Raw genomic sequence first — 6683 nt, 5'->3', positions numbered from 1 at the left:
TACAAGAGTGTGTTTGGATCAAGGAATTATCACTGTTAGCATGGTAATCCTTTTACCTTGCACTGTTAGCCTTTGTTTGGTATCTAGTAAAGGAATAATCAGTAATTTCATCAAATAATAAGATTCCGCGTTATGGATGAATCTTATTCCCTTCAAAATTGGGAGAGTCTCATTCTTTGGGTTAAAATGACATTTTTGCCCTTGTTATAAATAATTAAAGTAAATTATTGAAATATGTTAATAGTTATATAAATTATTTTATTTAAATATTTAAATATAATTTTATTTAAATATTTAAATATAAATTTATAATGAATAATAATTAAAGGGATTTATTTAATTAAAATAATTAATTATAAAAATTTGTTCGGAATAGTTACATGAATTATTTTATTTAAATATTTAAATATAATAATTAAAATGGATAATAATTAAAGGGATTTATTTAATTAAAAATATTTAATTGTAAAAATTTGTTGTGAATATTTACATGAATTATTTTATTTAAATATTTAAATATAATAATTAACCATCATCCATTATTTTCTACACTATCTTTCACTCATAGTAAAGGATATAAAAAGTAAATTTATCACATTTCTCTTTCATACCTTTTCATATTCCCTCAACCGCGATTCCATCCAACCAAAACACATGTTTATTAGTATCTCATTCCTCCCATTTCCATTCTCCTTAGTCCTCTTCCCCTCGTTTCAAATGATGCCCCCTAACCATGAACATATATATATGGGAAAACATCATCTAGGGACGTCCCTAGATTTGAAATCTAGGGGATGTTTTTAAATCTAGCCGTTGGATCATCATCGATGATTGATTGATTATATAAACACTGCACACCTTTTTACTGCTTTATCATCATCGACAACACCGTAGAACGCGGTTTCTACTGTTCGTAATGATAAGAGCTATCGATTTTTCATCCGATGGCTACTTATGGACATCCTTAGATTTTCAAATCTAGGGACGTCCCTAGATGATGAGTTCTCTCTCTATATATATAGCATCTCCTTCCACAATGGTCACAAATGTCATCTAATTCTCATTATCTAGACTTTGCATTTTTTACTAGTCTTTTTTAGAGCATGGTACATTTTTAAGATCTTTTAAGCTGCGGTATGATTGTAAAAGAAGAGTTGTCTTTGTAATTACGATGCACATTTTTAAGATCTTTTGGGATGCGGTATGATTGGAAAGAAGAGCTTGTATTTGTAATTACGATTTAAAAAACAAAAGCCACACAACGCCAATTTGTATTGTTAGAGGCATGTAGGTAGCTGTGGTTTAAAAAAAAATCTCCAAAAATAAAATTAAAAAATTATATTCCATGTTTTTCCGGGTTCCTCTCCATCCGATGCATTCGTTGCGCCGCTCTCCTCCGCCAAATTAACGAAGCTCTCCAACCTTTCCTCACTCGCTCACCGATCATTCTCAACACCATTTGTAGTGCCCTAATTGTCTAGTTCGGTGCTATATCAGGATCTAGAGTTAGTGGATGTGGATATCATTGATGAATTTGGCCAAATCCTAGTTTCACCTTACTGCAATTTTAACATTGTGAAGGTTTTGAGTTAGGGTATCCAAAATCCGCCATTATTATAAAAAAAGTTAAATATTTCAATATAAATAATCAAAAACACATAAGTTGTAATTAGTTTGGCAAAAAAAAAAACAATTTTTTTTTCCTAAAAGGGCAACCTTATGCACCATAATTTCATCCAAATTGACTTTTTTTTGACAAGAGGCTTTTAACTCTATTTGAGACATTATTGATGTTATTTTACTCCTAATAGCTTGGATCTGAAGAGTCAAATTTTCAAGATAAACAACATAAGTTAGACGAGTTTATTGATTCTTGAGATTTGTGTGAAAATATATTTGAACTCCTAAAATTACTCTTTATTTATTTTCTTAGGAAATTATTATATTTTTTTTTTATCAATTTGATAATTTTCTTTTGAAAAATTGACAAATTCTTTTGTTGCAGGATTGAACCAAAGTATTATACTAATATAAAAATCAAATTATGATAAAATTTTAATAAAAATCTCTTATTATATGAATAAAAGAGGAGGGTAGACCCTTACCTTTGTAAAATAATGTGTGAATTTCTCATCGATTTACTCTAATATCTTAATATTTTTAACAAGGTTAAACTCAATTCATACATTGGATTTAGATCATGTTGAGAGTGATATTTAAACTTGATTTTATGCACCAAAGAATTTCATAATGGAGTAGGATTATATTGAATCAATGGGGCATATTGTTTTGATGATATTAAACATGAGTTGTGCATTTTATCTTGTGAAATTTACTAACTTACCATTTTTTAATTAGTATATTTGTAAGTTGACTTAATTATTTTAATTTTTGTTTATTAAATTAAAAAGTTAAGTGGTATTTGATAATTGTTTCAAATCAAGCTTGCATGTTATTAGAAAAAAAAATAATTAAGCATCCACCGGTCCCTCATTCATTTTATATATTACTTTATTTTATCAAATTAAAATTTAATCATCCATATAATTTGAAATTACGAGACGATATTTTATAAGTACTCTAAAGACCAATTTTTATTTTTAAATATATTGAGACCTTCAAGGTAAGCATTGGCTTAATTTGTACTAGTTACCATGAAACTTTGATAATAATTACTTTTGAGAATATTTGAACTTATTTAAATAAAACAGAGGTAAACGCAATATTTAACAAGCCAGGGGGGTATTTGTAAAAATAACCCCACAGTATAAACTAGATGCTTTTCTTCGCGCTCGTGTTCTTCATTCTTGGTTTTTTTGGAGCAAAGATCTCGCCTTTCTAACAGAAACCCTAGCTGGCGGATCCGGCCGCGTCCATCGCCGTTGCTAGATCTCACCGCACGGCTCTTCGTTTGAGTCTTGCTGAACTCCTTGGGGATCTCCTCTCAGTTTGTCTAAGGTTTGGATTTTGATTCCTGTCTTTAATTTGTAACGGACCTAGATGGTTACCTAAGCACAATCCTTCTAAATTTGCTTAATTTTGAAGATGGTTTGTTCTATCTTTTGAGAATACCATGGATCTGTTGATTAATTTTGTTCTCAATCTCAAGTTTTGCTCTAGCTGTAAACCCTTGTTTTGGTTCTCTTTTTTTTTTTTTTTTTCCTTTTCTTTGGAATGAGGATGTGATGTTTGATGGTAGGAGCCCGCTATTTATAATTTTAATTTCATGTTTAAAATTTGGTAATGTTGAATTATGTTTCAAGATCATGGTTTGATTAGAGATATGGAAAACATTGGAGCTTTGCAAAATTTTCAGTATAACTCCCCTTGTTTCCTTATAATATGAAGATGTACAATTATTATTTTTATGGGGGTATATATGCAAAGTTCTGGCTCCCTCGTTCATCCTCCAACTTATCCCTTTATTTTTCCTTGAGAAAACCCTTGTCTCTTAAACCCTCAGCAAAAGAAGGATAAGCGCATCCTTCCTTATTGTTGGTCCTTTCATTCTCTCTCCAGTAAGATCATTGATTTGGTGCGTTCTATGATTCATACTTGTTAGTTTTGTTGATTACTTTTGTGGTTTTACAAAATGATGTGAAGTTCAAGCAATTAGGTCACTGACTTAATGCTATTATACATGTCAATATATTGCTTTTATTATATGACAGCTTATTCCTGTCCATTGTTATGCTAAATTTCTATCAGTGAGTAGAAATGGTTATCAGTGCATTGTGCCATTTCTTGTTGGCTGATTGGATTAGTTTGAATTATGGAATTACTTTTAGGCTTCAACTATTTAGGGTTTTTTTACTAAGTTCAAGTTTTTATTGATATTAGATTCTTATCGAAGATAGTAACTTTTTCCTTGGATTTCAATAAGAATATTTTGATGCTAGCAAATGGATGCTCGATGTAAGTATTATTTTTTTTCAATTATGTTTTGTTTGATAAGATTACAAACTGAATCTTTTTGTTTATTATTTAATTAATTTTTAAAAATATTTCTTTCATAAAATGATAATTATTACTAATTAATTTTAATAATTATTAATCCATTTAAATTATGTATTTTTAATTAATTAATTAATTAGTTAATTAAATTAATTATAAAATATTAATTTTTATTAAATAAATAATTAAATTTAAAGTGGGCAAACTGGTCAATTTCTAAAGCAATAACATTCCACAATTTTGAGGGGCAATGTTATGAGTCAATTTGAGGGAATTTTATTTCATTATAAAAACACAGTGTTTATTATTAGATATAATACCGTAATTGGTTCTTCTAATTTTCTCTTTCTTTTTTTTGGTCCCTCTACTCAAAAATACTCCCGACTAGTCTCTCTATTTTTGAAAATGTGCCTACTTAGTTGGAAATGTTCCCAACTAGTCCTCTATTTTTAAAAATGGCTAAATTAAAGAGATGCGTTTTTAAAAGTAGAGGGACTAATTGAGAGTATTTCTAACTAAGTGGGCATATTTTCAAAATTAAAGGGATTAATCGGAAGCATTCTTGAGTAGAGAAATCAAAAGAGAAAAAAAGATAAAAATACAAGGATTATTTTGGTGATTATACGTTATTATTATTATTATTTTTTTTAAGTGTTAGCAATTTAAATAAATTTTTATTTTTTATGGGATTGTTTGTATTTTAATCTAAATCACCGACAACAGCAGTGAAACACTTCCGATCCTCGTTCTTCCTACAGAAATCAATCAACTTTCTCTCCTTCCAATACGATAATGTCTCTCCACCAGCGCCAACAGCAGCAGCAGCATCTCATCGATCCCTCCCCGCTGTCCCCGCAGTCCACCGCCGACGCGCAGCACAAGCGAGCCACTCCTCTCTTCAGCCGCACTGGCCTCCTCATCCTCCTCTCCCTCATCCTCGTCCTCGGCGTCGTTTTCCCCTGGATCCGATCCACGGACTCTCTCTTCTCCTCAAGCCCTAAAGGATCTCTCGCCAAATGGCGATCCTACACGCTCTCGCAAGCCGCGGCGTTTGTGGGCAAGAATGGCACCGTCGTAGTCTGCGCCGTGAGCGAACCCTATATCCCGTTCTTGAACAATTGGCTCATTAGCGTTTTGAGACAGAAGCATCAGGATAAGGTTCTGGTCATTGCTGAGGACTATGCTACTCTCTACAAGGTCAATGAGAGATGGCCTGGGCATGCTGTGCTTGTACCTCCAGCTCCTGATACCCAGAGTGCCCATAAATTTGGCTCCCAGGTAATCTTGGTGCTTTGATTGTTTGTACCATTTGCTGTTTATATGATAGTCATCGAGTGTTTGTTCATCTAGGGTGTATGTATGTTTATGGCAATGGTGCTTATTGGATGTCATTTGACAGGGGTTCTTTAACTTTACGTCACGCAGGCCTCGGCACCTGCTTCATATCTTGGAGCTTGGTTACAATGTGATGTACAATGATGTGGATATGGTCTGGTTAGCTGATCCTTTTTCCTATCTTGAGGGGAATCATGATGTCTATTTTACCGATGATATGGCTGCTGTATGCAATTCTGTCTTTCACTTTTGGCCTTTTGCTCTATTTGTAGCTATACCGCTCGTTCATGAATATATTAATTGACCTGTGTAGGTGTTAAATTCTATATTAGCAATGAAGATTGTGATAAATTGTTTTTATTTGTTTCATTTTTCTTGGAGAAAATTGCTCAAAGTTGTTACTGCTTCTTGGAAATGACAGGTGAAGGCTCTTGATCATCCTCATGATTTGCCACCTCCAGGAAAAAAAGGTAGAACTTATATTTGTAGTTGCATGATTTTCCTCCGTCCAACGGTTGGAGCAAAAGATGTCATGAGAAAATGGATTGAAGAACTCCAAGCTCAACCATGGTCTAAAAAGGCCAAGTCCAATGACCAGCCTGCCTTTTAATTGGGCCTCTGAATAAAACTGCTGGCCAGGTTTAGTTACGACCTTCTCTGTATATTTTGATATCTGATGATTGTCATGAATTAAATTTATTTTTTAAGTTAAGCTTCCATAATCTAGGGATCTGAGAAATTGTTAGTTGAAACTATATGGTTATGATCAGCTTTAATATGTTAAATTGTGTTGTCAACCCTTTATATCTGGCACCCTATATACCTGTATCTTTCATCGCCAAAATTACATTGTTGTCACAAAACTACTGAATTATACATTCTATGCATAACCTTGGCTTTCAAAGGTCATTCTAGGTGATTATATCAATTTTGTTCCTAGCAAATGTTTTCGTCAGTTTGAGTCTCCAAATTTCTCAATGGCATGATGTTATCATGCTTGTAAATTTTGTAATTGTTCATCATTCCACTTGGTTATTATGCCTAGTGAATATAGTTCTAGCAAGTTTCAAAGGGACCTTGTTGTTCAATAAACTGTTTTTATGGTGCACACAATAGTGGAATTCAAATTAACTCTGTACGGATACCAAAGAAATTTATTTCAGCTTTTTTTTATATATATTTTTTTTATCTTTTTGGGATTGCCCAACTTTGCAACACGTTGACTTGTTCTGAGTAGTGTAAGCTTACACCTTTTGTTTATACCCACTGAATTTGTTTTTTATTATTTAAATAACTAAAATGGGTTAGAACCAAATATGTTACGTGGAGCTTTAAGCCTCGAGTTAAATCTCTCTGCATTTTCATTCTTCATTTTTGGTATATTTTATCTATCA

At 32.2% G+C, this 6683-nt stretch overlaps 1 pseudogene; it reads left to right on the top strand.

Moving 5' to 3' along the window:
* The first annotated feature begins 2805 nt into the window (after positions 1 to 2805).
* LOC120268735 lies at positions 2806 to 6090 on the top strand (annotated as a pseudogene).
* The last annotated feature ends 593 nt before the right edge of the window (positions 6091 to 6683 follow it).

Source organism: Dioscorea cayenensis, chromosome 9 (genome assembly GCF_009730915.1).
Source record: "Dioscorea cayenensis subsp. rotundata cultivar TDr96_F1 chromosome 9, TDr96_F1_v2_PseudoChromosome.rev07_lg8_w22 25.fasta, whole genome shotgun sequence".
In the NCBI taxonomy this organism is placed as follows: domain Eukaryota; kingdom Viridiplantae; phylum Streptophyta; class Magnoliopsida; order Dioscoreales; family Dioscoreaceae; genus Dioscorea; species Dioscorea cayenensis.
This window is presented reverse-complemented; position numbering and strand designations above follow the sequence as displayed.